The 20,185-nt window shown below is 38.3% G+C and overlaps 3 non-coding genes across 3 annotated transcripts; 1 reads left to right on the plus strand and 2 right to left on the minus strand.

The window, feature by feature from the left end:
- Positions 1–8,489: 8,489 nt before the first annotated feature.
- Trnah-gug (transfer RNA histidin (anticodon GUG)) lies at positions 8,490–8,561 on the minus strand. Its single transcript has one exon. It is a non-coding gene; the product is annotated as a tRNA-His (tRNA).
- A 4,521-nt stretch (positions 8,562–13,082) lies between these two features.
- On the minus strand, positions 13,083–13,154 carry Trnah-gug (transfer RNA histidin (anticodon GUG)). The gene has a single exon. It is a non-coding gene; the product is annotated as a tRNA-His (tRNA).
- Positions 13,155–19,514: 6,360 nt separating this feature from the next.
- Trnah-gug (transfer RNA histidin (anticodon GUG)) lies at positions 19,515–19,586 on the plus strand. The gene has a single exon. It is a non-coding gene; the product is annotated as a tRNA-His (tRNA).
- Positions 19,587–20,185: the final 599 nt, after the last annotated feature.

Genomic DNA, 20,185 nt, shown 5'->3' on the forward strand with positions numbered 1-20,185 from the left:
CCATGCGTAACATTCTTTGTGTGGGACAGGAGAGAGAAAGAGGGACAGACGGTTGATGCACAGATTTTGGGTTTGAGGCACTGATTTTCCACGTCCAGCAATCAAATACGAATGCTTCTTTTAGCCAAATTCGTGTCAGTTGAAAATGTTGCTATTAACTCCAGTTTTTTTTTGGTAAAAGTTTTAGCATACATCCTCAAGTCATCCACAAAGAAATTATGGGTTATATTGATATGTTAGCAATCGGTATTTCGTCTGACACTCTAACGATTCTGTAAGCTTACCGCCTTGGGAGTACTATAAGAAAAAAAAAAAAAAACGATTGTTTTGTTAGCGTGCAATGCTGAGTTCAGAATGTACCATGGCGACAGTACAGTTTAAAGTGGGAATCGTGTAGCAAGAGACTGAATATCTTGGGAGTTCATTCTCTAGTTACACCTGTATGTGTGTGTGTGTATAAAATTTCCAAGATTCGAGAAAACCAGGTATTTAAATAGTGAAAGCACCAAGGTAGGGTCGGTGATAGCGCGACTGAGTACAAGCGATGTATAACGACAAATACATACTCACTAAAGTAAACACGGATTTGTTCCTTCAGTTACGCATACATTCACGAGTCGCTGATTGAATACACAACGTGTCAAGTCACACATGGGGACACTCACTGCACCTTTTACTCCGCCGCCTACAGACTCCAGATACAAACGAATTGAAGGTTCCGAGTTAAGTGAAGAATAAATAATCCTTTCTACTAAAGGCACAAGGCCTGAAATTTTTGGAGAGGGGACTAGTCTACGAGTATTACATCGACCCTAATACTTATTTCGTAACCCCGAAAAGATAATAAGTAAAGTCGACCTCGGCGGAATTTGAGCTCAGAACGTAAAGACATCGCACCCGGCGTGCTAACTCAGAACGTAAGTATTGCGCCCGGCGTGCCAGCTAACCACCTTGAGGTAAAGAATAAATAATAACAAGAGATGGATTGTGGTTCATTACCGCTGCCTCAGACGTGTTTTTATCAGGTGAATACAGGTAAGAATTTACAATTAGAACTTCTCAAGAAAATCGATATAGTGCCAGAGAATTTGACCGACACAAATCGATACTAACTTAAACTTTTCACTCTCGACCGAATTTCGGTAGGTTGAGTCTGGCACTATGTCCATTTCCTTGAGAAGTTCTAACTTATTTCTTGCCTGTATTCACCTGTTGAAAACAGTTATGATGTAACTATAAAAACAATAAAAAATACGTCTGAAACAACTGTAGTGAGCCGCAATCCATCTGTTACACACACACACACACACACATGTGTGTAAGAAGTGGCTGTGTGGTAAGTAGCTTGCTTCCCAACCACATAGTTCCGGGTTCAGTCCCTCTGTGTGGCACCTTGGGCAAGTGTCTTCTAATATAGCCTCGGGCCGACCAAAGCCTTGTGAGTGGATTTGGCAGATGGAAACTGAAAGAAGTGTGTCGTATATATATATATATATATATATATATATATATATATATATATATATATATATATATATATATATATATATATATATATATATATGTATGTATGTATGTATGTATGTATGTATATGTTTGTGTGTGTCTGTGTTTACCACCCCCCGCCATCGCCTGATAACCAATGTTGGTGTGTTTACGTTCCCGTAAGCTAGCGGTTCGGCATAAGAGATCGAGAGAATAAGTACTAGGCTTACAAAGAATAAATCCTGGAGTCGATTTCTTCGACTAAAGGCTCTGCTGCAGCATGGGCGCAGTCAAAACGCCTGAAACAAATAAAAGAATAAAATAATATATATATATCTTATATGATTTCAATGCAAAAACAGCTATAAACTAATGAGAGATTACGTCATTCCTGTTCTTTTGTTGTTCGTTAATCGATATATGTATATATGTGTATATGTGTGTGTGTGTATGTATATGTATGTGTGTATGTGTGTGTGTGTGTGTGTGTGTGTGTGTGCGTGTGTGAGACGTCCTAAGCGACGGAGTGCCAACAACATATTTTGAATTACATAATTTTTTTATAGGGGCACCAAAAATCTTTTAAATGCTTAAGGCCTCGATGGGTCTTAGTCCGGCCCTAGATGAGACTCCTATAAGGATCAAAAATCGAATAAGGCTGTTGATCATTTTTCTTCAGTCTGTACAGGAGTAGCTGTGGAGGCGCAGTGGCCTAGTGGTTAGGGCAGTGGACTCGTGGTGCAGAGGAGGTATTATATTTTTCTAATAAAAGTTATTAAATGCAAGGTTTATACACATTGTACCACGTCACAATGATAAGACGAGCCAATAAATAAACTGGAACTGCTAGAGACCGCAGCTAAACCTCACTCAAACTTGAAAGGACCAGTTGGATTATGTAGTTATGGATGCATTTTGTCTGGAATGGTCATATTTGAAGCGCCTTTGATATTATGTCTTTTCAGTTGGAGCTGACCTGCAGTTATGCAACAACTACAGTATCAGCATAATCCTTTTTTACTATAGGCACAAGGCCTGAAATTTGGTGGGAAGAGGCCAGTCGATTAGATCGATCCCCAGTACGCAACTGGTACCTAATTTATCGACCCCGAAAGGATGAAAGGCAAAGTCGACCTCGGCGGAATTTGAACTCAGAACGTAAAGAAAGACGAAATACAGCTAAGTATTTCGCCCGGCGTGCTAACGTTTCTGCCAGCTCGCCGCCTTCGCTACAGCATCAACATAATGATAAGAATGTGTTTCCATTAAACAACAATCTACCTGCATCTTCTAGTATAATGGTAGCCGTTACACACTTAATGTAATCAGCTAAACAGTTTTAATTAATTAACCATACGCCAGTAGTGAGGAAGTTAACATATATAATATAATGAGCTAAGAAATTTTAATTAATTAACTGCATATCCCTAGTGACAAAGTTAACATACTTATTCTAATGAGCTAAGTTTTAATTCGTTAACTGTGTGGGTATGAAATGTTTTAGTACAGCCGTTTGGTGCCGCTTATTTGGCGTCGCGGATTCGACGCTAACTTATTTGACATCAGAAGTTTTAATGCTTCTCTCGCTCTCTGCCGCACCTCTCTTCCTCTCTCCCCCCATCTCCCCCTCTCTCTCTATGTCTTTGTCTCTCTCTGTCTCTGTCTCTCTCTGTCTCTGTCTCTCTCTCTCTCTCTCTCTCTCTCTCTCTCTCTCTCTCTCTCCTCTATTTCTCTCTCTCTCTTTTACTTGATGTGTGCTTCTACACGCGTGTGCGTGTATATATGTGCGTGCATGTATGTGTGTATGTGTGTGTGTGTGTATGTGTGTGTGTGTGTGTGTATGTGTGTGTGTGTGTGTGTGTGTGTGTGTGTGTGTGCGTGCGTCTGTGTGTGTGTGTGTGCATGTGTGTGTTTGCCTCCATCGTTAAAACATACTGTTGCCAAAACTGGCTGAATGTACTTTCAGCCGTGCCAAATCGCCAGTGGTCAAACAGCGACGCCCAATTGCCTCATTCCGAACTGTATAACTGTAAAGGGGTGAATATAGCTGTAATATAATAATTAATTCTGGTCAAGAAATGTAGGAGAGATAACTCCCGATTTGAAATAACAAAAATAAATGATATCTTCTGAGCATCAGGTGATGAGGCCCCAGCTCGAGAGTTCAAGTTTCGAGTAATAATGAATTATCCTTTAATCACCACTAAAATCTGTTCGGGTCCGGGAGAGGCTGTACATGTCAAGGGCCCCAGTTATGGGTCAAATAGCAATAGATAATCATGTAGTTAAGGCATACAAGACCTGGAGGAGGGTTGGCCCCAAAATATGTCACAAAAGAGAGCTAACCCCAAGACATATGTCACAAAGGAGAGGTGGCCCCAAGACATGTATCACACAAAGACTAGTGTGCTGACATGTCCTAACGTCATATGAACAGTCCCCCAACCTAAAAAAGTAAAAAGACCCTATGCATTAAGGGTAAACTCAGAAAAACAGGAGACGACCAGAGGGAACTAGCACAAGCAAACCTTAAGTATACAGACAGAAGGAAACAGGTAACCACTATTGTATCTTTTCCCCAGGTACTTTCCCAAGAAAAATCAAGGATCTTTGGGCTTTGGCATGAAGATCTATGATCGCCGATACTTGTAAAAAAAAAATGAAAATGAGGAGAGAGAGAGAGAGAGAGAGAGAGAGAGAGAGAGAGAGAGAGAGAGAGAGAGAGAGAGAGAGAGAGAGAGAGAGAAAGAGAGAGAGGGAGAGAGAGAGAGAGAGAGAGAGAGAGAGAGAGAGAGAGAGAGAGAGAAAGAGAGGTAACAGACAGACAAACAGACGAAGAGAGTCAAAGACAGAAAGGATTAAAAATAGAATGTACTAGGTAATGAATCTTATCTTTGCAACATTGTGATAATTGTTGACATGTTTCCGGCTTATTAGCTCTCATCAGTGAATAACACACTAACCAAAAGTGCTGGATCTGAGAATGACTAGAATGAATTTGGGTTACAATTGACTTTTAGAACAATTCTTCCTATAGCAATATAAATCCAACATGACAATTTCCCAACTCATAAAACTCCGGAAAACAATAAATATAAGGAATTCTGGAAACAACGTGTGAAACACTGCTAAGAATTATTTATTACTCGGAGCCCCTATTTTTAATAAATATTTCTAATTCTTATTTTAGTGTTATATTTATTTATTTATTTTTGCTTTTCTTCGTTAATGAGCTTTCAAGAAAATTGAGTTCTTGCTAATAATGCTAATTAAATTCCATAAAATTTTATGTATTTCTGTATTTGCTAGTGTATGTATCTGCATGGGGGAGGGTTGTCTGTCAGTCTGTCTATGTGTGTGTATGTCTGTGTATGTGCGTATGTGTGCGGATGTGTGTGTGTGTACGTGATTGTAAGGATACGTATATATGAATATGCATGTGTATATGTAACTGTCCATCGAAGTACACGTGTATGTACATATTTGTGTGTATGTGTGTGAACGTGTGTGTATGTATGTCTGTATGTATGAATATGTAAATGTGAGTATGAGTGGATACTTGGATATATGTATATGTGTGTATGTACTTCTTTATCTATGTGTGTATGAATGGATATGTATAATGCGAGCATGTACGGATATGTCATGGAACTCCGTCGGTTACGACGGCGAGGGTTCCAGTTGATCCGATCAACGGAACAGTCTGCTCGTGAAATTAACATGCAAGTGGCTGAGCACTCCACAGACACGTGTACCCGTAACGTAGTTCTCGGGGAGATTCAGCGTAACACAGTGTGACAAGGCTGGCCCTTTGAAATACAGGTACAACAGAAACAGGGAGAAAGAGTGAGAGAAAGAGTACAGCAGGGTTCTCCACCACCCCATTGTGGAGCCTCGTGAAGCGTTAGGTGTTTTCGCTCAATAAAAACTCACATCGCGTGGTCTGAGAATCGAAACCGCGATCCTACGACCGCGAGTCCGCGAGTCCGCTGTCCGAACCACTGGACCATTGCGCCTCCACACGGATATGTATACATGTGTATAAGTGTATATACCTGTCAAATTTATGTGTGTTTATGTAACTGTCCGTCTATGTGTGTATGCATGACTATGAATACGTATATGTTATACATATATATACATATGTGTATATGTATGTGTGTGTGTATGTATATATATATATATATATATATATATATATATATATATATATATATATATATATATATATATATATGTATATGTATTTCTTCGTGTATGTGTGTATAAACACACACACAAACACACACACACACACACACACACACACACACACACACACACACACACACACACACACACACACACACATATATATATATATATATATATATATATATATGCACACATACATATATATACAGGGAAGAGGATTTGAAAATGCAGAGGTCTTTTAAAGATGTTTATTGACTTGACCAGTTTCACTTTTGTTGAAAAAGATTTTCAAAAGTAAAGTGTAAGGCTTTGTGTAGTATTTGTGGCGTTAAAAATCAGTAAACATAGATGTATTAAAATGCAGTGATAGAGTCTTTGACGATGATAAGAAAATGTTAAGAAATGGAATCTTTCACAATGATAAGAAAATGTTAAGAGAGGCTTTGTGTTTAAAAAGTTTACATAAATGTGTTCAAAATTGTTTATAAGTTCATTGGAAATCATAATTGTTTATAAGCATATATACAGAAAGAATTTGTAGACATTATTTGATAGGAGAAAGCATGTATTGCTTTGTCAAAAGGTCATCAGAAATCATAATTGTTTATAAGAATTTTAGAGGAATATATATATATATATATATATATATATAGACACATATATAATACAAATGATATATAAGCATATGCATGTATACATACATATATGTACATACCTACATCTACATGTATATATAGATGCATATTCGGGTACAGGACGTTAGAAAAATGAACGGGGACATAAAAACAAAACGGACTTTGTTTACAGACAACAGAACGAACACATATAGGAAAACAAACAAGCCACTTGGAATTAATCCTTCATCAGCTGCCTCTATTCTAAAACCAGGCGTTTAGAAGATAATATATATATATATATATATATATATATATATATATATATATATATATATATATATATATATATATATATATGTATATATATATATATGTATGTGTTTATATGCGTGTATAGGTATGTGTATATGCACCTGGTGGTAGTGGAGGCGTCCGTGATGATGGTAGTGGTGCTGGTGCTGGTACTGATGGGGGATGAGTGATGTGGCGGAGTTGTGGGTGTTGGTGGTTTCTATGGATAAACGAAAGTGAAATTATTCGGACAAACCGAACAATTCCTCACCGTAACATAATTCCTGCAAGCTTAATGTGTAAAATCTTCAACACAAACAGAATATTTAATGGTAAGATACATAGCCTAACCCCATTAAGTTTGTTTGCTAGGGGGCGCTGTCTAATACTGTTTTTATAATACATAATTCATTAACTGGCTTAACACCATAAACTGGTTCTTTGATATATTTAGCGAATTCAATCTGTTACAAGTATTCGAACCAGGTACCTATTTAAATGTAACCCCCTCCTTTTCTCCCATTAGTCCGGAAGGTCCAGAAGAAAGGGCATTGGCCTTGAAATCAATGTACGAGTCTATATATATATATATATATATATATATATATATATAGATAGATAGATAGATCCAAGTGATCAGTAATCAGAAAAAAAGCAGGCACTCATTTATTAGATAGTAGTAGTAGTAGTAGTAGTAGTAGTAGTAGTAGTAGTAGTAGTAGTAGTAGTAGTATAACATCTAACTTATTTCCAAATAGTTTCATTCCAAATGAAGAGAGGCAAATTCGGCAATCGTCGGATATCGCCTGCACTGATCAGATATTTTCTGTTCAGCTATATATGAGGGTTACTGAATTTGCCCCTTTATATTCGGTATCGTGGAGACGCAATGGCCTAGTGGTTAGGGCAGCGGACTCGCGGTCATAGGATCGCGGTTTCGATTCCCAGACCGGGCGTTTTGGGTGTTTATTGAGCGAAAACACCTAAATACTCCACGAGGCTCCGTCAGGGGATGGTGGCGAACCCTGCTGTACTCTTCCACCACAACTTTCTCTCACTCTTACTTCCTGTTTCTGTTGTGTCTGTAATTCAAAGGGTCAGCCTTGTCACACTGTGTCACGCTGAATATCCCCGAGAACTACGTTAAGGGTACACGTGTCTGTGGAGTGCTCAGCCACTTGCACGTTAATTTCACAAACAGGTTGTTCCGGTGATCGGATCGACTGGAACCCTCGACGTCGTAAGCGACGGAGTGCCAACAAACAATTCGGTATGAAAACATTTATACGCTCTCACAGTTGTCAGTTTGTATATTCAACCATTTCGAATATAGACACAAGGGCTGCAATTTTTTTTGGGGGGAGGGGTTAGTCGATCACATCGCTCCCAGCACTTCACTGGTACTTTATTTTATCGACCTCGAAAGGATGAAAGACAAAGTCGACCATGTAATTTGGACTCGAAATGTAAAGAACCGGAGGAAATGCTGATAAGCTGTTAGTCCGACGCGCTAGCGATTTGCCGGCTCGGCATCTTTTGGTTATATAGAAATTTATATCCATTGCTGGAAAATTATGAAGGTTCTGTAGTTTTAGTACATTAAGGGGTGTAAAGTTAATTTAGAGAGAAAAAGAAAAAAAGTGACACAAATAACTTGAACAGTATCGTTTTATAAGCAAACGTACAGCTATTAAAAAAAAAAGAAGCAAAAAAAATAACAGGAAGGCCTACCGTGACCGGGATTCGAACCTGTGAAGGTTCAGTAGTAGTAATAGTACATTAAGGAGTGTAAAGTTAATTCAGAAAAAAAAAAAAAACACGACATAAATAACTCGAGCATTGCAGCTTAATAAACAAATGTACAGCTATTAAAAAGAAAAGAAACAAAACAGCTGGAAGGCCTGCCGTGACCAGGATTCGAACCTGGGTTACCACGGCCACAACGTGGGGTCCTAACCACTAGACGATCACGGCTACAAGGCCAACCGGCAGTGACGCTGTCAAATTACGCATATCTAGAATGCGTAAACTACTTTCCGTTCAGCGTTTAAACGCTTCTGTTTTCTCGTAATTGCTATGAAAATTGTTTGTTTCACTAAAGACAAAAGACAGAAATATTTCACACACAACCTGCTCTATCGAACAAAGAAAGGTCAATACTGGACAGGCAGATTTACTTTAGTCGTACCCATGGACACAGACTGGGATAAATTCTCACGAATATTTTTTTTTGTCTCACGATCATCTAGTTTTTTCTTTTAAGGTGAAGTGTGTCAAGGACTACCATTTATTTTGGATATAAACATCTTGAAAAATATTAGACAATATGGTTTAGATTATTTACATTATCTACATTTGACGGATATTCGTCCTCATCTTGTTTGTTGTTAACACAACGTTTCGGCTGATATACCCTCCAGCCTTCGTCAGGTGTCTTGGGGAAATTTCGAACCTGGGTTCTCATTCCTATCGATGTTACTATTATTATTATTATTATTATATTATTATTATTATTATTATTATTAATCAGGTTGCTGCCGTGAATCGAACTCGGAACCTTGGGGTTAGTAGCCCGCGCTCTTAACCACTACGCCATATGCCCGTGGTTTAGTTTAAAGAAGATTTCGCTACTATTTCTAGCAGTTCGCGCATCCACGTAGAAACTCACATCTGCTCTGCAATAAGAAGAATATTATAATTAGCCAATTACTTCTATCGTTATTTATCAGCTAGTTTCAAAGCTTAAAAAATTTTTTTAAATGTTATTTCTAACTTTACATTGAAGTCATTAATATTTTATGCTAACATTAAAGCTATTTTATAGCGTAACATATTGCTGTTTACGTCTTTTAATTTCGTTTAGTAAAGAAGTGTGATGGACATTTCGAAAGCAATACTATTATCGCTATATCAATATCATAATACGAATCAAAATATCTTTTTATTTTGATACAATTACCAAGTGTTTATTTATAAAGGATCAAGTATTTATTATATACATAACAAACAATAAATCATAACATCAAAAATAAAAAATGAAAATAAAAAGCTGTTCAAGGGAAATAACTCGTAATTTACTATTTACCTATTATTTCCCCTGGAAATATAAAACTTAATTTTCCTATCATAAAAAGTTTTACCACTAAGTTCCTGAATTTGGATTACCGTATTTTAACGTGTATAAAGAACCCTCGTGTATGAGGAACCCCCTAATTTTGGGGGCTTAAAATTTGGAAAAAAGGTTTTTGTAAGGGATTATAATACTATCCATGTATAAAAAACTCCCATATTTTTAAACCTAATTTTTGACAAAAATGGGTTTCTTATACACGTTAAAATACGGTACAACATATGTTTTAGCTTGGAGTCACCACTATAACGAAGTGGTGAGTGAATGAGGAAGTGTTGGAATGAAATACATATGACTTGAGATGAAAATGAACTGGTAAGTGACGATTTATTCTCTGTTGTAAAATACGATGATTGCCATACATGAAATAAAATAACATAACAGGTTACAACAAAGCTGTGTGAGAGATTTCGTGGTTAGGCTGGACTGTTGATATTGTAGACAAAGCTGACGTACAGTTTGGTGGTGTGTAGAGGCAGCTGTTGGTCTGTTGGTCGTGTGGTGTTCATACAGCAACGATGTAGGCAGGCGTCTAGTGGAGATGAAAGCTGAGACTGGCAGGTATCAGAGACGAGTTGCATGTGGTCAGTGGCGTGTGCCAAAGACGTAGAACAGTCAAGAACTGCATTTCTTATAGAGAATAGTGGGCTCCCAGGAGAGATGAAAGTTTTTCCGCCAAGAGAACACGTGATCCCTTTTAGCGCACCTGATTAGTTGACCGTGTAATTTGGCAGAATTATTTAGGGGATAATTTGCGCCTAAAAATTAACCATTCAGAACAATGGTTATAACCTGGTCTTTATAGCTAAGTATTTTCTGCTACGTCCAAACAACAACTATCAATCAAAGGGAGAGAGAATGATTTGCTTTCCTTTATTTTGTCAATCCGTTCTGTTACAATGGTAATTCATGGAGAGAAAAGGAATCTGAACTTTCCAAATAACCGATTTATATAATAGATTCTATTTTTTTTCTTTTTTGAGGCTGTTTTAAAATATCAGCTGTTTTTTCTCTCCTCTGTGACATACAAAATTATCTAAATACATATAAAATGAAGGAAACATCAGAAAAGTCGTAACAGAAGAAGAAATATGTTGTTACAGAATCCTGCATTGAGTCCGTATCGGATAACTCATTCCGATATTAATGAAAAAGAATGTGAAAGATGAAATATTAAATATAAAAACACTTCAATAATAGCTTCGAAAAAAAGTTTTAATTGAAGTGACAAAGGAGCATATTCGGCATATTTTGTTTTATGAGTTCAATGAAGGCAACAACGCAACGGAAAGTGCAAGGAATATTAAAGCAGTATATGGGGATCAGACAATAAGCGTAAGCCAGTGTCAACGGTGGTTCCAGAAGTTCTGAGCCGGAAATTACAGCCTAGAAGACGAGCGTCGTCTTGGAAGATCTGTAGAGCTCGAGGAAGACGTCCTGCAAACCCTGGTGGAAGAAAATCCTGTTGAGGAACTAGCTGAAAAGCTTGGATTTGGTCATTCAATCAGTCATTCAAGTCAGCTCTAGAAGGAAAGCGACCGTCTTTGGTTTGAAGACGAAAAGTGTTCTTCCATCAGGATAATGCTTGGCCACATACAGCGAGGATGACATTCCAAAGGTTAGAGTAGTTTGAATGGGAAACGATGCTCCACCCAGCACATTCGCCGGACATTGCTCCATCTGGTTATCATTTATATTCTGCAATCTTCAAAATTATTTAGACGGAAAAAATATGGATTACATAGACGAGGTCAGAACAGTACTGGAGGAGTATTTTTCGTCAGAGATAAGTGAATTTTGGAAGAGGGGCTTTGCAAATCTACCAGATAGATGGAAGAACATTGTAGAAAAATGAAGGATAGTATATTTTAGATTAAAAAGAACTTTGCTTTTCTTAATTTTGAAAAGTAAGAGACGTATAAAAAGACTGCGTTATTTATAGGTTGACCCAATATATTAAAGGTGTATACAACCATATCAAGTTGAAAGCACCGGTTCTCGTCCGATCAACCTCGAACCTAGTTAGTACTTAGATGGGTGACCGCGTGGGAAACCTAGGTGCTGTAAAAAAACTTTTCACTGATGATGCCCCAGCATGGCCACAGTCTTAAGGTTGAAACATATAAAAGAATAAAAGAAAGTCCATACTGCGTTTTATCTTTCTGTGTTAGCAGTGCGATTCAATTACTTTTAAGTCATTTCCGCAGATATTCTATAGAATTTAGAGTCAACACTAAAATTTAAGACGTTTCGTATACAAATATGTCTACGTAAAAAATGCGACCGACCGAAGATAGAAAAATAATTAGCGTTATATATACAGGGTCCGCCAGAAGTAACTATATATTTTTATTTCAACATGATGTTTATTAAAGCTTCGTATGCTCTCTGTGGAGCTCAATGCACTTGGCTAATCCTTCAGGGACTGAGCAGCATACTTTGGTACACAGCTCCAACAGCACTTGAGCAATGGCAGCTTGAATTTGTTCTTTAAGTTCAGCAATGTTGCGGGGCTTTGTTGAGTAGACTTTCTCTTTGAGAACGCCCCACAAGAAAAAGTTGGGTGGGAGTCAAATCCGGCGAACGAGACGGCCACTCAAGCGGTCCTCGCCTGCCAATCCATCGACAGGGCAGGTTGGCGTCCAGCGAGTGTCGCACAAGCGTAGCATAATGGACCGGTGCCCCGCCCTGCTGAAAGTACAGACCCTGTGCTCCATCCTGCTGTTGTAATAACGGCAAAAGCAGCTTCTGTAGCATAGCCAGATAAAACCGCAATCTTTTGCTCTTTTGTTAATCGGGTGGACATAATCGATATAACAGTATATCTGAAATGGGGGGGGGGGGAAGAAATAAAAATATAAGATTTCAGCTTTCAAATGACATATGAAATAGAAAAATTGAATAAGTATCAACAAAGTTACAAGCAAAAGAAAATATATAGTTACTTATGGCGGACCCTGTATATTTCGGGAGTCATTACTCCTTCTTCGAACGCATTGTCTACGTCTACGTATTCGTGTACGAAACGTCGTTAACTTTTAGTGTTGGATCTAAATTCAATAGAATATCTACAGAGATAACTATACATCAAAACAAAATGCTGACGATCACGACTCCATCTTAGGTCTGCTCGATCAGCGTTGATCAAGGGACGAAAAGACAACCTCTTACTGTCTGACAAACCTCGTATTTGTCTTTTATGAAGAAAAAAAAAAAGAAAGAAAAAAATCTTCTCCAAACCCAAACAAAACAATTCTTCAGAGAAACTAGGAAACTGGAGTCAATAAAAGAAACAAAGAACCGATATCGCTGCGATATCACATTGTAGATTACAAAAGAAAAAAAAAAAAAAAAGAAAACTGACGTGCCGTGACCAGGATTCGAACCTGGGTTACCACGGCCACAACGTGGGGTCCTAACCACTAGACGATCACGGCTAACACGCCAGTTAGTAAATCAGCTTTTATATTATGTATATCTAGAAGAAACAAGACAATTAACTAACCTAACAAAAGTTAATTAGTTTGTTTGTTCTAGATATACATAATTTAAAACCTGCTACAGCGGCAGATCTGCTAGCTGAGATCGTCTAGTGGTTAGGACCCCACGTTGTGGCCGTGGTAACCCAGGTTCGAATCCTGGTCACAGCATTTTAGCTTCTTTTTTTTTTTTTCCGTACGTTTTTCCCCCTCTTTTATTGATTTTCTTAATTTACTGCAATGTGATATCACAGCGATACATCTTCAAGTTGTTTATATTACTTTTATATATGATTTTAGCGTTCAAAGTTTTTCTAGTCGCGAGCATCACTCTGCTTTTGCAGTGTGGCCAGGAATATTACTTTACTCTTTTACTCTTTTACTTGTTTCAGTCATTTGACTGCGGCTATGCTAGAGCACCGTCTTTAGTCGAGAAAATCGACCCCAGTACTTATTCTATCGGTCTCACTTTTGCCGAACCGCTAAGTTACGGGGACGTAAACACACCAGCATCGGTTGTCAAGCGATGGTGGGGGGACAAACACAGACACACAAACACACATACATACATATATATATATATATATATATATATATATATATATATATATATATATATATATATATATATATGACAGGCTTCTTTCAGTTTCCGTGTACCAAATCCACTCACAAGGCTTTGGTTGGCCCGAGGCTATAGTAGAAGACACTTGCCCAAGGTGCCACGCAGTGGGACTGAACCCGGAACCATGTGGTTGGTAAGCAAGCTACTTACCACGCAGCCATGAAAAATTATTTTGTTTTTGATTTCTCCAGGAAATTGTTTCTTCACGCTGGGAAGTAATCGTATCTCTAACAATTTTAGGTATACCAATGCAGTAATTGATTGTTCACTGTATGTAAACACACTAATGGCTTTGCGACCACGTAATTTCGGTTTTCAATCTCACTGCATGGTACCTTCGGCAAATGCCTTCTACAAAAGTCCCGGACGCGAAACTTTTTCCCACAAGAGTTCCGGACCCCACTTATGAACTCATTTGCATACAGCCAATCATAGCTCAACTATCAAACTAGTGTCCACTTATTATTATTATTATTATTATTATTATTATTATTATTATTATTATTATTATTATTATTATTTTTTTTTTTTTTTTTCTCTTGAGGTTAGTAGTCCGCGCTCTCAACCACTACGCCATAAGTTGAAAAAGTCGCAAAGACTGAAACCGGTACCAAAATGTTCTTCATGATAAAATTATTTTAGCGTTTTCTACCTTCCTTATACTTATCCACTCGTGTGTTGCTTTTCAACCTTATACACACACACACACACACACACGCATCACACGCACACATGCACACACGCGCGCGCGCATTTTTATTCTTTTACTTGTTTCAGGCATTTGACCGCAGCCATGCTGGAGTACCACCTTTAGTCGACCCCAGGACGTATCCTTTGTAAGTTTAGTACTTATTCTATCAGTCTCTTTTGCCTAACTGCTAAGTTACGGAGACGTAAACACACCAACATCGTTTGCCAAGCGATGGTGGTGGGGGGACAAACACAGACACACAAACACATAAATTCCAGGCTTTGTGCGTAGAGTAGAAAAGAATCGTTAGCACGCCCGACGAAATGTTTAGCGACGTTGCATCCGCCTTAACGTTTTGAGTTCAAATACTGTCAAAGTCAGTTTTGTTTTTTTATCCTTTCAGGGTCAACAAAATAAAACACCAGTCAAAATTATTGACTAATCCTGTTTCTAAAATTGCTGACATTGCGTCAAAATTAGAAAGATTTAATATCCACTAACTTTAGGCAGAGAGCTGGCAGAATGATTTGCTGGTTAGCATACTGGACGAAAAGCTTTGAAACCAATGTAATCCGCTAGCTCAAAAGAAATCTTCAAGCGACAAGCTTCTTGTAATATAAATCTCCAGCCACCCTCTTCTATAAAACTATTCCCCTCAGATGTTTTTCTTTTAGAATCCTGCTAAAAAACCACAATAACAGCCAGAGAGAGGAACTTCAAATTTAAATTTCCGCTAACTGACACTTTGAACCTAATAAATTATACGGAATATATAACAGACCAGTTCAATAGGTAGAAAGACTCTAAAGATAACTAGAGATCAATATATCTTGTCTGTTACATGGTAGCTATGATTATTAATCAACGTTGATCAATGGATCTGCCTTCTAGTAACATTAATCTTCATAGCTTTATTCAATGTTCAGTTTCTTCTGACTACGTCTTTTTAACATAAATAGATTAATAGATTTTTCAAATCTTAATGAATCTCTCATCTTCACTGAACTTCTAAGGTTTTTAGATTGACTAATATCAGAGGGAAAGAAGTGCCATCCACCTCTCACCCAAGAGATATCGACGCTGCTGTTCAAAATGGCTGCCCCGATCTTCTGAAACCAAGGCAAAACAGTTTGTAACAAAGAGCTATCAATTATAGTCATCACTGTGATAATGTCTTCTTTGCAGAGACAATAATCACTCATGAAAGTTTTCTGAGAAAAGTTGGTGAAAATGAGAGAAAGAGAGAGAGAGACTGGAGAGAGAAAGAGAGAGAGAGAGGGAGAGAGAGAGAGAGAGAGAGGAAGAGAGAGAGAGGAAGTGAGGGAGAAACGGAAGGAGAAAGAAAGAGAGAGAAAGAAAGCGAGAGAAAGGGAGAAAGGGAGAGAGGGGAGAGAGTGACGAAGAGAGAGGGGAAAGAACGAGGGAAAGCGAAAGAGAGAAAGAGGAAGAGAGACCGGGAGAGACAGGGAGAAATACAGAGAAGAAGAAAGAGAGAGAAAAACACCAAGAGGGAGAGACAGAGAGAAAGAGGAAGAGAAAGTGAGAGAGAGAGAGAGAGAGAGAGAGAGAGAGAAGGAGAGGGAGAGTGAAAAAATGGAGAAAAGAGAGAATGAAAAAGAGAAGTAGAGATGGAGAGGGAGAAAGTGACAGTGAATGAGGAAGAGAAGAAGAGAGAGAAAGAAAATGACCAAGTATGAAAGAAAAAGAGAGAAACAAATAGAAAGAGAGAGAGAGCGAGAAGGGGTGGGAAAGTGAGAGATGAGAAAGAGAGAGAAAGAGAGAGAAAGGGAAAGAAAGAGAGAGAGAGAGAGAGAAAGGGAAAGAGAGAGAGAGAGAGAGAGAGAGAGAGAAAGACGGGGAGAAAGAGAAAGAAAGAGAGAGAAAGAGAAAGAGAAGGTGAGAGATAGATAGATAGATATACAGAGAGATAACAGCTGAAATAGAAATTTTACGATATTTTATCTCAATAAAATATTTGAAAGCCAGCGATGAGTTAGTGTTGATGTGATTATTTGGGTCATTAACTTCACCTTAAGAGATGAAACGCTTATAACTATTTATATCTACATTCAAATTCCGCCGAGGTCGACTTTGGTTATCATCCTTTCGGGGTCGATAAAATAAGTACCAGCCGAACAATATTTATATCTACATTATGCTTCCATCAATTCCGACGCCATTCACATTTCACAGTTTCCCAAAATTCATCAATGATGACAAATTTCTTGTAACAAGATCGTACCCAATGCATGCGAAAATATTCTATAAGGGATTCAGAACTGAGCTCTGATTTGTCAAGGAGCTTTCACGAACTACTTTTTATTTGCTCTTTCAATGGGGACTGGAGAAATGGTGTGTTCCAAGAATTACTTTGTTCGTGTTTGGTCGGAAAAATTGCTTTCTTCATGATGAGTAGTAATATTAGAAATGATACATTTCTAAATCTCTGAAAGAGACTTAAACAGTAGTGGTACGATAAAGTAGTTGTATGCCATCAACTTAACGTGACAGTCCCAATAAAGGAATCATACTACTGCTATTTAGCCCTAGGAAGCTGCACCGCTTCCTGTCAGCCTTGACACATTTCCTGTATCCTTATGCTTATGAGGGGGAGACAAGCACCTCCACCCAGCCAAGCCTGCATCCAGGGACATGTTTCTGAGTTTTTGCTCGTCATCAGCCTGGAGTAGTTTGACTTGCTGGCTGAAGATATCTGTCAAGCTCTCGTAAGCATATAATAATTCTAGTGAAACACATTCGCTGATTACACAGAAAGACACGAGAGCTAGACAGGCATCTTCAGCCAGCAAGTCAAACTACTCCAGGCTGATGACGAGCAAAAACTCAGAAACATGTCCCTGGATGCAGGCTTGGCTGGGTGGAGATGCTTGTCCCCACCTTGTAAACATAAGGACACAGGAAATGTGTCAAGGCCGACTGGAAGCGGTGCAGCTTCCTAGGGCTAAATAGCAGTAGTATGATTCCCTTCTTGGGACTGTCACGTTTAGATGACAGCATACAACTACTTTAGTAGTAATATTATTCTAGCGCAAATATTCTAGATATACAAACTTGAGAATGAGCACCAGCAGCTGGTCTCACGTCCATGACCGTCCAGTGGTCAGGAACTCACGCTGTGGCTGTGGTAATCTAAGTTCGAATCCTGGTTACGGCAGATCGGTTAATTTATATTTCATATCCTTCTTTTTTTCTTTTTATTGATTATCTTTATATACTGCATTATGATATCGCAGCGATATCTATTTAAGTAATTTGTATTTATTTTATATTGTTGAGAAATTACTTAGTTTTTGTTTTCTCCAGGAAATGGTTTCTTCACGCTGGGAAGTAATCGTATCTCTAAGAATTTTAGGTATTCCAATGCAGTAATTGACTGTTCACGCCCTGTAAACAAACTAACAGCAGCAGAGTAAAATGCATCCTATACTGGGGATTCCATCTCGTCTATGATTCATAGCTGTTGAAATCAACTCAGAGAGGAATCTCTTATCGGTTCTGTGAAGGCACCGTACTGTGATGCCATTACAAAGCTCAAAAATCTTGATTCGTCCACTCCAGAGGACTTTCTGAAACCAGTCTGAATCATTGATACCATACTTGGCCAAAAACGTGCAACCGGTGCCTAATATATTTAGTACGCTGGGCAAAACGATGACCGGCATTTCGCCTGCCTTCCCATTTTGAGTTCAAATTTCGCCGAGGACTGAACCATCGTTACCATACTTGGCCGAAACAGTGCAACCGGTGTTTAATATTTTTCTAGGTGAACAAGTTCCACCGAAGTCGACTTTGCCTTTTATATTTCTGGGTTCGGAAAAAATAAGTATCAGTTGATCACTGTGGTCGATGTCATCGGCTTAGCCCCTTCCCCAAACCTGCTGCCCTTGTGCCAAAATTTGAAACCAATATTTTTCTTGGTGAGCTGGCAGAATCGTTAGCACGCCGGGCAAAGTACTTCGCAACATTTCGCCCTTCTTCCCTTTTTGAGTTCAAATTTCGCCGAGGATTATTTTACTTTTTATCCTATTGGGCTGAATAAAATAAATACCAGTTGAGAAACGGCATTGATATAATCGACTTACTCCATCCCAGAAAAAATTCAGGTCTTCTGTCTTCTCATAGAAAAGATTATCCTATTAAAAATTACAAATCCACGAAGAAACCACCAAGGACATGCAGAAATAACTCTATAGATTAATATGGAATAAGATATTACTCTAATTTAGTTTTGTCCAGGGAACTATTTTTTCAACGCTCGGAAGCAATCTTATCCTATTGCCAATATTATAAATGCACATAATTTAAACGGTTACGCTGCCGCTGGTCTGGTTACCGTGGTCGTCTAGTGATTAGGACCCAACGTTGTTGCTGTAGTAACCTAGGTTCGAATCCTAGTCACGGCAAGAACGTCTATTATTGTTCTTGTACATTTTTTTTTGTTTCGTAATTTTTTTGATTTTCTGCAATGCGATATCGCAGCGATATCTCTTTACATTGTTTGCATTACTTTTATATATAATTTTATATTTCAAAGTTTTCTGAGTGTTTGTCTTTGCGAGCTGGCACAATGGTTGGCACCCCGAGCAAAATACTAAGCGGTATTTTGTCCGTCTTTCGAGTACTGCGTTCAAATTCAGCCGAGGTCGACTTTCTTTTTTTCTACTTTCACATTTCGCAGTTTCCCAATATTCATCAGAGATGGCAAATTTCTTGTAACAAGATCGTATCGAATGCATGCGAAATATTCTATACGCGATTCAAACTTGAGCTCTGACTTTCCAGAACACGGTATTAACTGAGTTTTTCTCGAACTATTTTCATAATGATTTTACAGTATGAGCAGGAGAACAGCTTCGTTGAAAAAATGATTTTGTGTTTTTGTCCGAGAAATTGCATTGTTCACGCTGGGAAATAATCGTATTCTTTCGCCAATATTCTAGATATAGATAATTGAAAACCTAATCCAACAACCGGTCTCTCGGCCGTGATCGTCTAGTGGTTAGGACCCCACGTTGTGGCCGTGGTAACCCAGGTTCGAATCCTGGTCACGGCAGATCGGCTAATTCAATTTTTATAAATATTTTTCTCTTTTTATTGATTTTCTTAATATACTGCAATATAATATCGCAGCGACATCTGTTCAAGTTATTTGTATTATTTTTATATATAATTTTAGATTTCAATGTTTTTCTGAGTGCAAGCACGTCTCTAATTTTGCATTGTGGGCCGGAATATTGCTTTGTTGAGAAATTATTTTGCTTTTGTTTTCTCCAGGAAATTGTTTCTTCACGCTGGAAAGTAATCGTATCTCTAAGAATTTTAGGTATTCCAATGCAATAATTGACTGTTCATACCCAGTAAAGAAACTAACGCCTGCAGAGGAAAATGCATCCCATACTGTGTTTCCACCTCGTCTACGATTCATAGCTGTTGAAATCCACTCACAGAGGTATCTCTTATCGGTTCTGTGAAGGTAACGTTCTGTGGTACCATTACAATGTTCAAATCTTGATTCGTCCACTTCAGAGGATTTCTGAAACCAGTCTGACTCATCGTTACCATACTTGGCCAAAACAGTGCAACGGATGCTTTATATTTTTCTAGGTGAACAAGTTCTGCCGAAGTCGACTTTGCCTTTCATGTTTTTGTGGT

The sequence above is a fragment of the Octopus bimaculoides genome, chromosome 1, assembly GCF_046866305.1.
Source record: "Octopus bimaculoides isolate indiv1 chromosome 1, ASM4686630v1, whole genome shotgun sequence".
Lineage (NCBI taxonomy): Eukaryota > Metazoa > Mollusca > Cephalopoda > Octopoda > Octopodidae > Octopus > Octopus bimaculoides.